Source organism: Pogona vitticeps, chromosome 3 (assembly GCF_051106095.1).
Source record: "Pogona vitticeps strain Pit_001003342236 chromosome 3, PviZW2.1, whole genome shotgun sequence".
NCBI lineage: Eukaryota > Metazoa > Chordata > Lepidosauria > Squamata > Agamidae > Pogona > Pogona vitticeps.
Window position 1 is genome coordinate 41,074,252 of NC_135785.1, and position 18,851 is coordinate 41,093,102.

General features: G+C 40.0%; 1 protein-coding gene across 3 annotated transcripts in view; it reads left to right on the forward strand.

Annotated features, from left to right (window-relative positions):
- Positions 1–18,851, forward strand: part of PIK3CB (phosphatidylinositol-4,5-bisphosphate 3-kinase catalytic subunit beta) — a 108,812-nt gene that overhangs the window by 9,991 nt on the left and 79,970 nt on the right. Inside the window, exon 1 of one of the 3 annotated variants that reach the window (XM_072995949.2) lies at positions 9,929–9,947. The exons of 1 other annotated variant lie outside the window; for it this stretch is intronic. The gene's annotated coding sequence lies outside the window, so the exon portion shown is untranslated. Of the gene's footprint in view, positions 1–9,928; positions 9,948–9,994; positions 14,757–18,851 lie in introns of those variants that run through there. One more of the 3 variants, XM_020793154.3, reaches the window with a different exon arrangement.

Genomic DNA, 18,851 nt, shown 5'->3' on the forward strand with positions numbered 1-18,851 from the left:
TTCCTCTTCGTATGAACAGAAAGAAAAAAAAGACAAAGCCTATAAATAGTGTTGGGATATTTCAAAATTTTTGCTATACAACATAAAGAACCCAATACCATTCAAACCGTCAGTGGAAAGTGTAAAGATAATAACTGAATAGCACAGAAATTCATTGAATTATTCAAAATTCATGTGGCTTAATTGTAGTTGGATTTGTTTTTTTCTTTAACTTCTTGAGTAGTTAACCTTTTTTTAAACTTCTAAAATTATTTTCAGCTCCATTAACATAAAAACTACTTTGTTCTTCTGTACTTCCTTCTATTAGGGCACCTTTCACATTTTGCCTGAGAATAGAGACAGTTCCAATAAATATGTGGAGTCTATATTTTCAAGAATGGGGAAATGGCCTTTGTTTAACATCTCAGGGACCATCTTACTTACTAGCAGCCCATGAAACCACTGAAGTATCTGCAAGAGCTAGATTTGAATGTCTGGCTTCTACCTCCTTCCACATTCCATTTTAAGACTGTGACTAAATGCAGATGCCACAACTTCAAAACTAGTCATGTCCTTGCTTAGTTCATTTGCTCAATGAATTCTGGAGAACCAAAAAGTTTGCATAGTATTTTGTAATGGCCGGATTGTGCTGATGAAGGTATTGCCCCAAACCATTTACCTTACCTTTCCAGCTAAGTGATTTTCCCTTACTTAGTGGAAATGGAATATTGACTTTTTGTAATTGCAACAGTTTGTTCATGTATTAGGAAATCACTTAAGGGGCAATCTTTTGCAAATACGGAAAGAAGACTCATTAGTCAGAGTGTTTGAGTCCATCCTGTGCCCTGCCAATTAACTGCAAGTAGAGCAGGCATAAAAGCCTATTTAAACAAACAAACAAACAAACAAACAAACAAACAAACAAACAAATAAATAAATAAATAAATAAATAAATAAATAAATAAATAAATAAATAAATAAATAAAACTTATTCCATTGTAAGCAATGAGGATAAATATGCCAGGTTTGCAGCTTACATAACTTTCAGCCCCTGTTCAGGAGTGACTAGGAGGTCTGTGTCTGCTCTTTCTGTTTTCTTGAGTACATTGTCTTGATTTATATTGTAAATCGCTGTACTGGTTTACAATATAATAATAACTGTGTGTAGTTGTGTCTTTTTCAACTTATGACATCCCTTGGCAGGATTTCATTGATATAAAGTAGTAATGTTCCAGTCCCTTCTTTTGGTGGCACCCTGGAACTGTGCAGTTTTCCCAAGGCTACCAAGGTCGTTTCTTTTCCTTGAGCCCTGCAACCATATACTGTACTCCCACTGAATGAGCTGACTAGCCAGCTGGTTTACAGTATACGTAGTAAGTCACAATTTTTTCCTAACTAGTTGCCCTATCGTGTTGGATTCAACTTTTATCCATCCAAGTTGGTGTGGCATTCTTATGGATTTATTTTTCCACTAGTGCCATTCATGTGGAACTGATGTGTTTATTGAGTTATTAATGTTTCACAACCCCAAGATAATTCCTTCTTAGGGATTGCCAGTGCACTACAAATTGGTATAGAAATGTATTAATTTTGGCCTTGGTGCATGAAAAGAACTGTTACAGTGCAGTTTTTGAAAACAATGTGTTAACATTGCTTTTGCAGCCTTTTAGTAACTTTCCTTTTAAAAAAACCTTTGTTTAGTTATGTGTTTATTATTGTGTTAAAAAAAGTTAAATACTGTATAGTATAACAGTAGAACTGTATTTGCTTAGTTAGGAATGGGTGAACATTTGCTAAGAAGTCTTCCATGACATTTTCCCTCCATTGTCATTTTTGGACAACAGCTTAATACCAATTGACTGCTACCTCCTTTCAGATAATATAGCCAGAAAAAGATATGCTCAGTTTTGTTTGTTTGTTTGTATTCTTATCACCTCCTGGAAGCAAAGAAGCAATCCCTTTTTTTAAAGGCTTCTGTTATCAGTTGCTTCCCATATATAGCCAGCTCCCTTTCATTCATTTTATGTTTCTTCTTGTTCTGAAACCACAACTTGTAATTTGTGGCTTGAATTAAGTGTGTGAAATCTGAAAAGATCAGGGAAGCTTTAACTTCTAAAGTAAACCAGTGAAAGCCACCTTAGGCAGTTATATCTCTTGCTTCTGTTTTTGCATTCATTCTTTTCCATAAACAGGTTTCCATCAAGTTCACTACATGTTTTCTTCCAACAGGCTGTGGCTGCAATGCTCTTACTTCTCTAAACCAGAGCTGTCCCTGCCAAATTAAATTCCTAGCAGAAAGTGGTACCTGAATTTGTTCCCCACTTCCTGTGTACTCTGTAGGCCAGATCTCACAAGGGAAAAGATTGCACAGAGAAGGTTCTCTAATTGTCTTATCCGGAGAGGTTAACCTGCTTTCACCCTGTGACGTCCAATGAGGTGGACATGGTGCTTGTGCACTATTGTGCCAACACCTCCTCCTTAGACCCTTGCCCAGCTTGGCTCATCAAAGCAGCCAAGGCGGTAACAACAGAATGGGCCACTGCAATAATTAAGGGTCTTTCCAGGAGGGCATGGTTCCCCCTGCCCTCAAGGAGACACTCATTAGGCCTATTCAAAAGAAACCTAATTTGGTGGTGGACAAATGTTTCTTAAATGATCAAGAGGGTGGTGGCTGATCATCTCCAGGCACTCCTAGAGGAAACTGATGCCCTTGATCCGTTCCAGTCAGGCTTCAGGCCGCTGCATGGCATGGAAACAACATTGGTCGCCTTACAGGATGACCTCCTGAGGGAGGCCCAACAGGAGCAATAAGTCCTTGTTGGTCCTCCTCAGTATCTCAGCTGCCTTTGATACCGTCGACCACGGTATCCTCCTGGGTTGGTTCTCTGAGCTGTGGATCAGTAGCCTGGCTTTGGCATGGCTCCGTTTCTTCTTGGGGGACTGTCCCCAGAGAGTGCAGCTTGGTGAGATGACTTCCACCCCCTGGATCCTCAATTGTGGGTTGTGCAGGGGTCGATCATCTCGCCAATGCTATTTAATATCTATATGAGACCACTGGGTGAGGTCACCCGGAGTTGTGGGGCTTGGTGTCATCAGTATGCTGATGATACCCACCTCTACCTCTCCTTTTCTCTATCTGCAGTGGATGCTGTTCTATCCCTTGAATGCTGCTTGGGGACCATTCTGGGGTGGATGAGGGCAAATGGACTGAGGTTGAATCCAGACAAGACAGAAATTTTGCATGTGGGCATCACTGGTGTCAGTGGGTTGGGAAAGTCCTTCCTTTGGGGGAATGACTTCCCATGAAGAATGAGGTTCGCAGCTTGGGCATCTGTCTGGACCTGGATCTCACCATGGAAACTCAGGTGACATCTGTGGTCTGGGCAGCCCATTTCCATCTTTGGAGGATTGCCCAGCTGTGTCTCTATCTAGATGCAGAGGCACTCATGGCTTTGATTCATGCACTTGGAATCTCAAGAATACATTACTGCAATGCTCTCTCCATGGGGCTACCCTTGAGGTTTATGGGGAGACTACAACTGGTTCAGAATTCAGTGGCCAGATTAATAATAGGGGTGAAGAAATTTGAGCACATCTCCCCCATTCTGGCTGCCCTTCATTGGCTACCAGTTCATTTCTGCATCAACTTCAAGGTGATGATGATAACATTCAAAGCCCTAAACCGTTTAGGATCTCGGTACTTAGGAGAATGCCTGCTTCCAGCCAGATCTGTCTGTAATACCTGTTCTTAGACAGGGCAGTTGAGGGCCTTGACCCCGAAGAAGGCTTGGAGGGAAAGAACAAGAAGCTGGGCCTTCTCGGCGGTCGCCTCTCACCTGTGGAACATTCTGTCCATGGAGACATGTCTGGCACCCTAATCGGAGAAGTTTAAGCAAGCATTGACAACTTGGCTCTTCCATCAGGCTTTCCCTGCACGTTAATTTGCTGATATCTCTGCTTCCCTTTTATCATCCTTTCACCATCCTTTCCACCATCTTTGCAGCCATCTGTTTTGATTTATCCTACTACTTATTGTATCTGTTGGATGTTTGTATTCATTCTTATTCTTATTGTGTTTTAATATTGTGTTGTTTGTCTTGTTGTTGTTAGCTGCCCAGAGTGGCCTGGCTGCCAGATGGTGCGGGGTAGAAATCTAATAAATAAATAATAGCAATCCGTGATAAAAACCTAGCCAAGGTTATCTATCAGTCAATTCAAAGCACTCTTTCCCTTGCCAGAATATTAGATGCTTGGCAATAAACTCAGAGGATATAGTGCAAAGCTGTTCCCTTGCATATTCTCTCCCGGTCTCAGTGCCCCCCCCTTTTTTTAACCTGTGGATGGAAAACCAGTAAAAGGGACATGGCATTTCTCCTGACAAGGAACAGAGAGACATATACCAAGAGGAATTGGATCTGTTAACAGCTGCTTGGTGGATACTTAAGTGTGTTTCTGTTTTTCCCCAGACCTTAGGAAACTAGAGAAGAGCCCCTGATCTCAATGGTACAAATCCTCCGTGCCTCATTCCCGAACCTGAATCAAGGACCACATGTCCACACATTTACATGCACAGAGGAATGGAAGACTGGTCAATCCAAACTGTGGTTCTAGCACCATGTGTACATATGAGATTTGTGTACATGTGATCTTAAAAGCTGGCATTTTTTGCTTCAAGCAGTAGAACCAATTGGGTCACCCCTGTTCTAATCTGGAGTCATTACAGACCTTCGGAATCTAGGATGGGAGTAGCCGTATTTGCAAGGCTGTATGCTGTTGTTAGTTACAATGAAAATTATTATCCACACACAGGACACAATTTACAGATTCTTCCTGGGTTTCTGCAGCAGGAGAAATTGACATGCTTATCTTTGGTCCACTGCAAACCTGTTATCTAACCTGATAGAATGTTTTGTTTGTTTTCAAGTTGATTTAATTTTCATTATTGAAAACTAATTTGCTACACCAGCAACATTCAGTTGTTTACAGTTGAAGGAGCATGTAAATGTCTGAGAGAAATATAAATAAGGAGGCAAGGAGCAACGGGTGAGAAGGAAACACTTGTAAAGGAAGAGACTCTGCTGGCGTCAGGGTAAGATTTTTTTTGCAACATAGTAAAATTATACTGACGTAATCCTGAATAAAGGAAATGAACTAAAGCTGAAGCTTTGCTTTTATGCTTTGGTTCAATAAGCGTTACAGTATTTGTTAAAGTGATTTAATTGAGATTACAATATTAAGGTTGTTAAAGTACTTATACATTTCATTACACTTTCATAGTTATACTAACACATTTTATTTTTTGTCGTTACAATTTTTGGACATTCAATAGATAAGAGAACAGATGGCTGAAACTTGTTTGGGAAAGCAATGTTGGTAGGGAATTATGCCAGTTCCAGGCTTATGGGTCCGATCTATTTTCAGCCTGGGTAAGAGCAGTACCTTTGGGTCCAGCAAATTCAAAACTGCTACTTCATCATCCTGGAGTTGTGGGATGCTGCCGGCCTTGGCAATAGAGGTATTGCTGAGAGAAGATGAGTTCCACCACACATGGAACTCTTCTATGCTGGTCAAGGCAGGCATCCCTCCATATCTTCAAGCCGTTGCCTACAGCTGATAAAAGCTGAAGCGAAGATTATGTTGATCAAACTGGCTCCTTCGTAAGCAAAGCTGTTTAGGCCAGTGCAAAAAAATCTATATTTTCCCTGCCTCTTGCTCCTTTACTTTCAGTTGTGCTTTGCTTGAAATCAGGACTGACTTGTTTTTATTGCCAGGACTCAGCTCAAGAGAGTGTTATGTAACAGATGATCTCTGTACATTGATAAATATTAATTTCTCATTGAGGAGTTAGTTTTCCCGACAGTTTTGGATGCCCCCCCTCCTTATCACAGGATCCTGTAAGCTTAAGTCATTATAGGGTGAAGATTAATTTTGAATGTCTAATTGTTGCATGTTGCTTTTAGTTTTTTTATTAGAAACTGGCTTATAAATAAGCAGTATTACATATAGGTTTGACATAAACCTCTTACAAAAATGGCTTACAGGATTTTTTTTTTTAAGGCAATTTTCTTCACTAAATCCAAGCAATTAAGTAGAGCCTCTCTCTGCTTATTCCCTTAGGATTAAAATATATATATATATATAATACAATGAGGAATATAAGAATTCCTTTTAAAGACAATACTGGTAATCAGTTTTTTATCAGTCCTTATGACAATTTACTTAAGTTTTGATTCTGCAGAAAGAATAGAGATGGCGGTGCAGTGACTTTTACCACTCTGGGGAAGGAAGGGGGACTTCTGAATATTCCTAGCATCTTGCTATAAATTGCTACTCAACTGAGTATGTCTGCTGGACTTTTAAGGAGGAGGTAGCACATGGGTTGTTAGAATGTACTACAAACTTAGACCTCTGAATTGCTGCCACATTACCTAAGACAATTAGTAGTTTCAATGGTGCTTAGTAAGCAAGCTAATTACACTGTCTTGCAGAAACTGAGATTGTTAGCCCTGAAGCATGGAATTTTGATGAGCTTCTCAAGCAAACTCATACAGTATAAAGAATCTCATGTTATGACAGTAGTAGCCTCAAAACAAACAGTTTTGATATGATGACTTCAGTACTTTGTACTGATTTATCATGGAGTCCAGCTACTCCAGTCATCTTAGAGATCCCTTGAGATGGCTTAGCTACTGGTCACAGAAATGGCATTGATGTGGAATGTTCACATCAGATGTACTATGGCCTAACTTTTCTTACTGAAATAATTTTACCATTCTAAGTCTGAAAGCATAGATCTGAATCCTATGTCCACTCCTCACTTCCAGCTTTATATAAAATTTGTATCCTGGCATTCTCACAGAATCTTAAACACTGACTTGAATTGAAATGCCATGTATTATAAACCACTCTGCTTAGAAGTATATTTTAAGGCATACCTTCAAAGAAGATATCGGGAAAAAAATCTTCAGAGGAAAGAGGAACAGTGAGAGGTATTTTCAGAGAAATGTCCTGGGCAGAAGGAAGAAATAAGAGATGAAAAGGAGCCAGATGAAGACCCTGAGTTTCCCATGCAGTGGGAAATCAGAAGCTTTTTAAAGGGGCGTGTGTGTCTAGGTAATGACAGATTGAGACATTAACAACATATTAAGGGCACTGCTGATTCAGACCTGTCTGCTCTAAACATCTGTCTGCACAGTGACCAAGCTGTTCCTCATAGGAACTCAACAAGCAAGATACGAGTGCAATGGCACGCTTCATGATTCCCAATAACTGATACACAGAATGTTGCTGCCTCTGGTGTTGGAGGGATTACTTATTCATCATGTACATTGAATGCACCGTGCTATAATCTGAGAGGCTGTAGGATACAACTGATTTTTCACTATGTGGGTGGAGATGGTTGTCTGTTCTTGAATATTTCTCTACTGGAGTGGTGGAAGGTCCCTCACAATGCCTTCTCCACTGGGACAGTGGTGAAGAGGGCAAATTGGAGGATACATTGGGGTGATTGAAGAGATACTTTATAGATCCTTTGAAGCCAAAGTCTTCCAGTTTCTTTCCTCCTCCAGTTCTCAGAGCAGAAGAAAAAGTATGCCAGTTCAGTGGGGAAAGAGGAAGAAAGATAAATGAAGAAAGGTGATAAAAGTCCACCCTTATATACATACAGTACCTACCTTTTGCTTTGCCAGGGCAACCTGGGTAGGGTTATAGGAGATTGCAGGGATTCTCCCTCACCAACAACATGTTGGCTCACCCCATATGAATACAAGAGAAAGCCACACACTAATGAAAAAAAGAGAACAGATCATAACATGTTCATCATTGTGAGTTGTTGAGAAGTTCAGAATGGCATTCTCCTTGAACTCAGAAAAGTGAGTCAAGATGAGAATTGGACTGAATGCGATGTTTGCTGAGCTTAAACAAATATTATGTTATATGTTTAAAACCTCACCCCTATCACTTTCCATTGAAGCCCTGACATTGTCTTTATGATCCTGCACAAAGAAAATTGAAAAGATGACTCCCTCTTTTTCTAAGACAGAAAGCATGCTGTTTTCCCCCCAGCAGTTTAAATGAGAGACATAATAACACATCAGTTCATTTATTCAAAATTAGTGATCATCAGAGAAATAGTGTGCAGATTTTCTCATTCAGTCGCTTGCTCATGTGATATCTTGTTCATTGTCTTTTACAATACTGTTTCAGCACCGTAGAAATAAGCAGAAATGGACCAATAATATTAGCAGGATAATTGAAAGCAGCTTTTGGTCACAGTAATTCTTTATCACATTGTTTTATATCGAGAAGAAGCTGTGTCAAGGAAAGGGAGCAGTTTTTCCTCTTGTAGCTGTCTGGGGAACAGAGGCAGCTGTTGGAGGCATTGTAGGGGTCACTTTTACCCAAACTGATGAGATGTATTGGTTGCTTTTGGTTTACAGTGGTGCCTCGCTAGACAATGATAATCCGTTCAACTGAAATCGCTGTTTAGCGAAATCATTGTCTAGCAAAAAGCATCTCCCCATTGGAATGCATTGAAACCTGTTTAATGCATTCCAATGGGGAAGAATCGTTGTTGTCTAGCGAAGATCGGCCATAGGAAAGCCACTTTGCAAACCGCCGATCAGCTGTTTAAATCGCTGTCTTGTGAAGCTTAGGTTCCGAAAACACCTGTTTTGTGAGCGCGGCCTTACAATGGTTGCCCATTTGTTTCCGCATTGACTTCATGGTGTTAATGCTTACATATAAAGCCCTAAATGGTTTAGGACCTTGATACCTGGCAGAGGGCCTGCTCCCACCTAGCTCTACTTGTGCCACTTGATCTAGCCAGACCGGGCAACTGAGGAGCTTGACCCCAAGAGAGTCCCGGAAGGAGAGAACTAGAAACCGGGCCTTCTTGGTGGTGGCCCCTCGCCTCTGGAACACCTTGCCCCAGAAATTCGCCTGGCACCCTGGCTGGCAGTTTTTAAGAACAAGTGAAGACTTGGTTCTTCAGGCAGGCCTTCCCTCCTTCCATTTCTTAATTTCCTAAGTCTTACCATCTTGGTCTTTGCTTAGCTTTATGTTGTCTGATATTGTTTGTTTTAAATTTTGTTTTATATTTGGAATGTAAGCTGCCCAGAGTAGATTCATCGAATATAGATGGGTGAGGTAAAAACTGGAAAAATAAATAAATAGAGAATGGCAGTGAAGCATTCTGATGGTGCAGAAAAGCCACAGCAAAGTAGTAGATAGTAAAGTATTGCACTAGCATCATAGGTCACAGTTGCACATCATTTGTATCTTAAATCACTTTTCCCTTGGAAAGCTATTAGATATATGAACCCATGTGTGGCAGGTGACTAGTGACAAAATTGGTCAAGTGTTGAGGTTTCCAAGGTCTCTTGCCTGCTTCCCACTTTGCGTGGGTACCTCACTGACCCTTGAACTCTGTTTGGTTGAGGTCAGTGCCAGGTTGGTTCTAGTGAATAATGTGGATTAAAATGGCACATAGTTAACACCTCAGAGTCAGCTGGTCAGAATAGCCCTCCAGTCAAGAAAAGATAACACAAAAGCTAGAGGAGACACTCTCTTCAGTTACTTGTGGCCCCCTCATACATAGTGATATTTCTACATAGTCTTTCCTTTTGCCACTGTAATTAAATTCCCATGAGGCTTAAACATCCTTCATAAAAATTTTTAAATTACACCATATTTTTGGTGACAGGTTTTATCATCTTCTCGGTTGTATGCTGCAAGACCTGACTACCCCTCCCCCCATGGATGAGGCAGCTACAGCTGTCATCTCTACTTTTCTTTTACCTTCAGCCTCATATGAGTTTCTAGAACACTAGCCTGACAGAAGAGCAGCCACTGCCATACTGAGAGGTTTGAAGGCATTTTTGTGGCTTTTAGGACTTCAGTGACAGCCTTGGTAACAGTTCAAATTGCTTTGGCATGCTGAATGAGGGCCAGCAGAAAGCCACACAAAGGTCAGTGACACTTTGGCACGTTTCCCCACTCATCTAACAGGGCTGTCTAGTTTGAGGCTAGATCCTAGATTCCTGGCATGCAACAGGGAAAAATTCTAGTTGCATAGTTGGGAAGTGAATTCAAAGCCAAACGTAGACATGGCCAGTGACCCTTTCTGTGATCAACGTTGGGGGATGAAAACCATGTTGCTGAGACAAAAGGACAAGGAACACATCCTGAAGCCTCCCAGGTTCTGCGCGTTCTTTGAGTGGCTCAGTTGTGCTTTCCCATATAGGAAGTAAAAACAACAATGGCTGTTTTCCTGGGTTTATTGTGAATATTCTTATAAGGGGCAAGAAAGAGGAATGCGTTGTGTAGAAATGTTGATTGCACACCCATCTCTCTCTCTCTCTCTCTCTCTCTCTCTCTCTCTCTCTCTCTCTCTCTCTCTCTCTCTCTCTCAAGTTAGGTTGTTTGTGTGTATGTTAACCTCTTTCTCCTTTTAGGGTTTTCTTTATTTTTATGCTACACCACTTTGAACTTTCTGGGAAAGTGGTATATAAATGTTGCTAAGGCAGTAAGTAGGAAATACCAGAAGATGGTATGCGAATGAAAAGAATGCTGGGTTCTTCAGGAGGGAATACCTATGTATATTTAGTAGGCTAAATACTAAAGTGGGGAGACAACCATTTTGGAAAGGACTAAACACAGGGTGAAATGGCTCGACAGTGTCATCGAAGCTACCAACATGAATTTGACCCAACTCTGGGAGGCAGTGAAAGACAAGAGGGCCTGGTGTGCTCTGGTCCATGGGGTCACGAAGAGTTGGACACGACTTAACGCCTAAACAACAACAAACACAGGGCTATTTCTGCATTTGAAGAGATCCTGTGGATAGATCCCATATGTCTCAGGAACACTTCTATTCCTACAGTGGGGTCTCTACTTAAGAACGTCTCTACTTAAGAACAATCCAACTTAAGAACAGCTCCATTTGCTAAATTTTGCTTCTACTTGAGAACAGAAATCCAAGATAAGAACAGGAAAAAAAAACTTTCCTGCTCTTTTTTTAAGGTCATCTTAGGTTAAAAAAAATCTCCCCCTAGTGGTAGAGTACGTATTAACCAGCTTTGCATTAGTTCCTATGGGAACTAATGCTTCAATGTACGAACGCACCTCTACGTAACAAAAAAACCCAGCCAGAACGGATTAGTTGGTTTTCAGTCCATTCCTATGGGAAATTTTGCTTCAACTTAAGAACGTTTCAACTTAAGAACACCATTCCAAAACGGGTTAAGTTCTTAAGTAGAGGTTCCACTGTAGTTTCTATGGACGGAAAAGAGCAGATATGGATTAAATGGTTTTCAATGCATTCCTATGGGAAATGCAGATTCAACATAAGAACTTTTCAACTTGAGAACTACCTTCCAATACGGATTAAGTTCTTAAGTAGAGACCCCACTGTACTTTTATTTTCTGCCTGGCATTGAAGTAGTTGAGAGGGTTTGAGGGAGGAAGAGGCTCCTAGAACATTGGAAGTAAGTAATTACCAGGAACCTATTGAAGGAGCACTGGGAAAGAGGGCCTTTGGTAGCTGCTTAGAGATACCCTCTATTTGCATGCATCAATCAGATTTGAGCTCTTGCTGTTCTTGTTTGGAAGTGGGGCACTTTTCAATTGTTTAATGTATACTTTATTCCCCAGTAGTTTGGTTTGAGTTTCCAGTGTCCCTGTTCACCCATAGCCTAAAATGGTGTTCCCTGTAACATTAACACAGCATTTGCCTTTTATCCTCTGCTTTGCTTGAGAGGCACATCTGTTTCTGTAGTACAGAATGGAAGTTGTTAATGCTCTAGCTGCTTGGATGTGCTTTTGCACTTGCATCTCTACTGTGTGTGCCTCTAAGTTAGGGATGGGCAACTTCTGCAGAGTTACCCCCCCAGGAGTCTCAGGGAATCACATGGACTGCCCCAGAACCAACACATGGGGGGAAAAAAGAAAGAAAGAAAACAGACGTGGCTGGGAGGCTTGGTTTGGAAAAAGTGGTGTTTTATGGGTACTAAATATTATAGGGTGGCATTGCAACCTATTTATAAAGTGCATCACTGTCCTTGGAGACTTCTAGGTATGGTGATTAAGGAGGAAGCTTTGGGTGAGAGAGGGGACCACTTCCTAGTGCAGAAATCTGACAGTGTCAGGGGTGGCAAAAACAGCTTTGCCCATCCTTGCTCTAAGTCAGTGGTTCCCAATGTTGGGTAACCCAGATGTTCTTGGACTTCAACTCCCAGAAACTTTCACCACTAGCATGTTGCCTCAATTTTCTTGGTGTTCCAGTCTAAGAACACCTGAATTACCCAAAGTTGGGAACCACTGCTCTAAGAGAATAACAAGAGAGATGGAAGAAAGTGGTCATTTCCCCATGGTGGTTTCATCTCACCATGAACCTCATTTATTCCCCTTGTAGTTCTTTGGTCACCAGTTTGGCTTACTCTTGGCATATGGTAGCCTGTTTATGCACTTTCATATTCATACCTGACTACTCTAAATGAATTCAAGTCTCCAGGGCCAAACTAATTATATCCAAGGGTATTAAAAGAACTGGAAGAAGTAATTTCACAACCATTGGCAATAATATTTGAGAATTCTTGGAGAACAGGAGAAGTCCCCACAGACTGGAGGAGGGCAACTCTTGTCCCTATCTTCAAAAGGGGGGAAAAGAAGGCCCAAATAATTAGCGCCCAGTCAGCCTGACATGAATTCCTGGAAAGGTTCTAGAGCAGATCATTAAACAGTTTGTTATTACTTAGAAAGCAATGCTGTCATCACTAAAAGTCAGCACTTGTTTCTCAAAAAAAAGTTATGCCAGACTAATCTGTTCTCTCTTTTTGATAGAGTTGCAGGGTTAATAGATGAAGAGAACACTGTGGACGTAGCATATCTTGATTTCAGTAAGGCCTTTGACAAAGTTCTCTATGAAATTCTTGCAAGAAAGCTAGTAAAATGTGGGATAGACAGTGCTACTGTTTGGTGGATTTGTAATTGGTTGACTGACTGAACCCAAAGGGTGCTCATCAATGGCTTCTCTTCATCCTGGAGAGAGGTAACTAGTGGGCTCTGTTATTCAACATCTTTATCAGTTATTTGGATGAAGGAATAGAGAGTATGCTGATTAAATTGGCAGGTGATACCAAATTGGGAGGGGTTGCTAATTCCCCAGAGGACAGGATTAAAATTCAAAATGATCTTGACAGATTAGGTAAAGGTAAAGGTTCCCCTTGACAATGTTTGTCCAGTCGTGTTCGACTCTAGGGGGCAGTGCTCATCCCTGTTTCCAAGCCATAGAGCCAGCGTTTTGTCCGAAGACAATCTTCCGTGGTCACATGGCCAGTGCGACTTAGACACAGAACGCTGTTACCTTCCCACCGAGGTGGTCCCTATTTATCTACTTGCATTTGCATGCTTTCGAACCGCTAGGTTGGCGGGAGCTGAGACAAGCGACGGGTGCTCACTCCGTCACGTGGATTCGAACTTACCGCTGCTGGTCTTCTGACCCTGCAGCACAGACTTCTGTGGTTTAGCCTGCAGCGCAACCACATCCCTTTGACAGATTAGAGTCCTGGGCAAAAATTAACAAAATGAATTTCAACAGGGAGAAATGTAAGGTCCTACACCTAGGCAGAAAAAATGAACTGCACAGATCTATGATGGAAGATATCTGGGTAGACAACCGTAGCTGTGAAAGGGATCTAGAAGTCTTGGTAGACCACAAACTGAACATGAGTCAGCAGTGTGATGTGGCTGTCAAGAAAGCCAATGCAAGTCTTGGTTGCATCAATAGGAGTATGGTATCTAGATCAAGGGAAGTCATAGTACCACTCTGTTCTGCTTCTGTCAGATTGAAGAAGTTTTGGGTTATTCTTGGTTAATCTGCAGTATTGGCTTGTCCTTTTTTAGATGTAGTGACACATTTTTATGTGTGGGGACTATATATATTTAGACTGCAGCTGTCACTGTTTCCAGACAGCATTGTGAATGGTCAAATATTATGGAAGTTGCAAGCCAAACCATCCTGGCAGACACAAGATTCCCTACACTTGGCATGCAGGAATATTGAATGAGTTTAGCTGAGCTCTACTGGAGTATTATGCATTTTTGGTCTTTTATTCTGTTAAATATAAAGTTTTCTAATACTATTCAGATACGCACTGCAGTAAGATAGAAAGTAGATAGTCCTCCCTTTTTCTTTCCTTTTTCCTTTTTTTTTTTTTGAATTTCAAAGAAGACAAATATACGAGACATACATGAAATAGTTGATCCCATAGGTAAATAGTTGTTACCTGTTATGTCATGTTTATATTCTTATGAAATGTTTACTGTTACTTACAGAAGGAGCCTCCATATTCTAATGAAGTTAACTCACCATTTCATAGAAAAATACAATTCTTGGGACATGAGTGCTAAAAACATAGACACACACACAAAATGTTTGCTGCTGTATAGATTTAGCTTCCAACCCTTAGCTTCACTAGATTTTGAGTTGTTATGTAAGCCACATTGAAATTGGTAGGTCTTCTGCTGAGAGGGAGAATTCCAGCCTTTGGTGCTTAGCTTCTCATCTCCTGTTGGCCCTTTTAGATTTATTTTCATTTTAACATTCAGGATGGTTTCATAAGGCAGAAGCAAGACTGCAGTGCTTGCTCCTTCTGGCAAAGATGCTGGCTGAGACTTCATCTGCTCTATTGGATTGCAGCATAATCTATTTCAAAAGCTTTGCTGTGCTAGTCTGAAAGGGTTTTTATGGACTGGCAGCATGGGTGGCCCATGGAAAGGTAATGCAAATATTAATATTACTATGTTACAGCAGTGTTAATGTTTTTATCCTGTAGTGTGAGTGGGAAAGTAATGGCATCGTAGATTACAAATTTGTGTGTGTTCACATTGTTCAGTTTTTTTCCCTTGGAAAGGTATCTGCTAAATTAACCTGGTTATGTAATAGGTGTGTGTTCCTCTTTTTTTAACAAGGAAAAACAATCAGGTTGCCAGACTTAATGTTCTAACTGATTACAGAGAGAAAACATTTAGTAAACAAAAATCTTTCTCTGTGTGTGTGCGTGCATGTGTGTGCATGTGTCTGTTTATGCACATGCATGCAAATATGCAAGTGTGATGAATGGGGCAGCAGTGGATAGTAACAGTGATGTGCATTTCCAAATTAACTACCAAAGCAAAGATATTTATAGGGGATTAACTGACTACTCCTAGTTGAGGTTTCCAAGATTGGAATCTTATGTTGTGTAGGAGTTTAAATACTGGACCTCCTATGGATGTGTACGCTGAAGCTAATGGAGCTGGGAATACCACTCCATGTTTGGAGCCCATAATTAATTAGAGAAAGCTACTGTCTGTAGATTAGTTTCTATTGTGACAGATCTGTGAGTTTCATGTTTCTTGTGTGTTTAGATACAGACTGAACCTGTATAATCTGCATTGCATTGCAAGTCAATGCAAAACAGAGCCATGTAATCCATATTGCAGATGGGTGCAAGCACTGGTATGGTATTATCACAATGTGCATTTTATTAGGACTGCTGCTTGTTTGATGTTATAAAGTCATTTGAGGAATGATCCCCTGTGTAGATGTTTTGATGCAGCACAATTCTTTGTATAGGTTTACCATAGGATAACTTACTTTAGAGCTGCCAGTCAGTCAGCAGTGAGTGCAGATGCAGTGTTACTTGCTTGCTACATTTGAATCCTGCCTCTCCTCTGTTTTGCTCAAGGTGATGTACATGGGTCTCTGGTCTCTTCCTACACATTTTATCCTCGCAACAAAGCTGTGAGGCAGGTCAGACTGAGAGTGTGTGATTTGCCCAAGATCACAAGAGCTCAAGGCCTAGTACCTGGAGAAAAGTCCTAGTTAGTAAGTTAAAAAGCCATTAAGGCGACACTGCTACACCAGTTTTTCTTCACTCCCGGGAGTGTAACTCAATATGGAATTTTATGACAGGTTTTTTATTTCCTGGGCCATCATTTCACATTGTAATTTTACTGTATAAGGAAAACAAAAATAAATACAATAAACAAATAGCCAAATAGTTTGGGTGTCACTGTGGCAGTTGAGATGCTGATGGATGGCATCAGTAGTAAGGAGACCCAGAGTAAATGGAATGATGAAGGGCCAGCAGTCAAAGCACTAGCTCTTGTGAGTTTGGTCACTGTTCTGTAGTCTTTTCTGTAAATTAGCTTGGACTGCAAGGTCTCAGGGAAGTTTTAATGTCTGGTGTTTTAGTTCTAATATATAATGACTAAACAGAGATGTGTCATTTGTGTACAGAAGTTATTTGCAACTGGTTTTCAGTAGCTACATCAGGCTGGTATTCAGTTGATAACCTAAGGCAAAGTGCAGTTCCTTCCTGGAATTACAACTGCCTTGTCCAGCTGCAGTGCCCGTGCTTCTAAATATTCTAAAGCCAGGTGGGGTGGAGGGGATGGCGAGCACCTGTATCTTCTGCTTTGTCCCTTTCATGATACACTTAACCCCCCAACTCCATGTGGTTGAGGAATAAAAAGGTAAAATCTTACTAGACGCAGCAAGTAGATTGAGATGATCAGTGAAAAGAAGTGCAGGAGGCACAATGCCTGCCTTGTGTCAGAGTTTTTTAAGGTGTAGTTATAATCTGTTGACAAGATCTTGGAAACCTTTCTCATTAGGACCATATCCTTCTAGACACACAACTGCTTTTGAATGCTCATTGAGGGTGTGAATCAATGCGGGGAGCAGTTGGCTGCAAATCAGTTGTCTGAGTGATCCTGAAGAGTGCTATGTTTGTTTTAATGTTACTTTAAGCTCACATGCTAGTAGATAAGATTGTATCTTACCTTTTAGTTATTAAAAAGAAAACTCTGTGAGGTCAATAAGCAGCATGAGTTGAATGCCTAAACACATTTGAGTGTAAATAAGCAAGCAAATTTATTTTAAATCAGTAGGACCTCTTTATTAAATAAATTGTACTGGGGTTCAAGTGCCAGAGATTTTTTTTCTTATTAGCACAGTGATGTGAGATTTTTTTAAATTTAAAAATGCTTTTCTTGACTTTCTTTGAGATAAATAGGCTCGCAACATTTTACAGCTACATGCTTGCAGCTCAACATTGGATATGACAGTTATGAAGATCTTTTGTGCTTCTGAATAGAAATTTAAACCTGTACCTGATGACTAAATTCACTCTGTATTAATTATTATTTGGCCAAATAATGTTAAGTTTTCTGAATATGGAACTCTTATTTGTTGTTAATATTGGGAACCCAAGACTTTTTCCCCCTTTTTATTCTATAATATTCTGTCATGATATTTCACTTTCTGAAAATGTCATAATCTACATTTGGCACTCTTAAAATAAGTGGTTGCTATTTAGATTCTTAATGATGTTTCTGTAATAGAACAGATAACCTTCTGTCCACTTGAGAACATAAGCATTAATTTCCTAATGAATCTAAATATGCAGTTTATGCATCTTTAAAATTTACATAAGAGAGATCAAAGCATGCCTCAAAATTTGTATTAAGACTTTTCATGTTTAAAATGAAATATTTATGCAGCCTCTAATTTAGCTCTTGCCTTATTACCCTGTTTCCCCTAAAATAAGACCTAACCTGAAAATAAAACCTAGTATGATTTTTCAGGATGCTTGTAATATAAGCCCTACCCCCCAAAATAAGCCACAGTTAAGTGAAACCCCACCCTCCATCACTGGGCAGCAACCAGAATAAGATGACATAACTACATTTGAATAAATGTAGATTGTACATGAAAAAAATAAAACATCCCCTGAAAATATGCCCTAATGCATTTTTTGGAGCAAAAATTAATGCAAGACCCCCGACTTATTTTTGGGGAAACAGGGTATTTGAAGTCAAAAGCTTGTATACATGTTACATAAAATCAGAGGTAATGGAGAGGTGGATGTCTAGATTAAGTGATATGCCAGATGCTAGTCAAGTTATCTTCTGTTACTTAGTCATAATTAGATATTGTCAAATAGTCAAATTGAAGAATTGCCATCATGTCATTCCTGATGAAATGAAAATGCTGGAACTGCTTCTGTCAGTGTAATGGGGTGGTGGTGGTAACTTTACCTCCTCCCTGCTCATAGCTCTTTTTGGAGGTTGAGTAAACAATCCAGGATTTCATTTCAAGTGGCACAGAAGACAAAAGGACGAAGAAAGTACTGTTGACACTAGTGGCATCTGCTAACATGGCATTAGATGTAATCCTTTGCTTTTGATATTTGATGTGTTGCTTTACTTCTGTTTTTATTTAATTTCCTGTTTATTTTGTTAAAATTGGTAGATTGCTCAGCTGTTGCCCCTACCTGGAGAAGAAATTCCTAACAGCAGTGAATCATGTCTATCTTTAAAATAGACTACTATAATGCTCACTGTATAGTGCTGTTGTTGAAGTCAGTACAGAAACTTCAGACCTCCAGACTGATCACAGATACCAGCAAATACTGTATGAGCATATATCCCCAGTATTGGCACACCTTCATTGACTCCCTGTTAGTTTCCATGCCCAATTCAAGATGCTGGTTATGAGGCCCTTAGTAGTTTAGGATTTCAGTACTTGGAATATCTCTCCCACAAAACAGCTGTCCATAGATGTCCACATTTGTTTTAAGTTTATTTAATTCTATTTAAATGTAGGTTTTTAGCTAGTGACATAATTTTATCTGCTTTGTTTATTTTCGGGTATTTATTGTATATTATATTCTATAGTGTTGATTTTAATGTGATTTGATGTGTTGTAAACTGCCAGACAGTGTTTGCACCGCAGGGCTATATACAAGTTTAAATAAAATTAATTAATTAAATAAATAAAAAATAAGTAAAATGAAATTGATGGATGGATGAATGAATGAATGAAT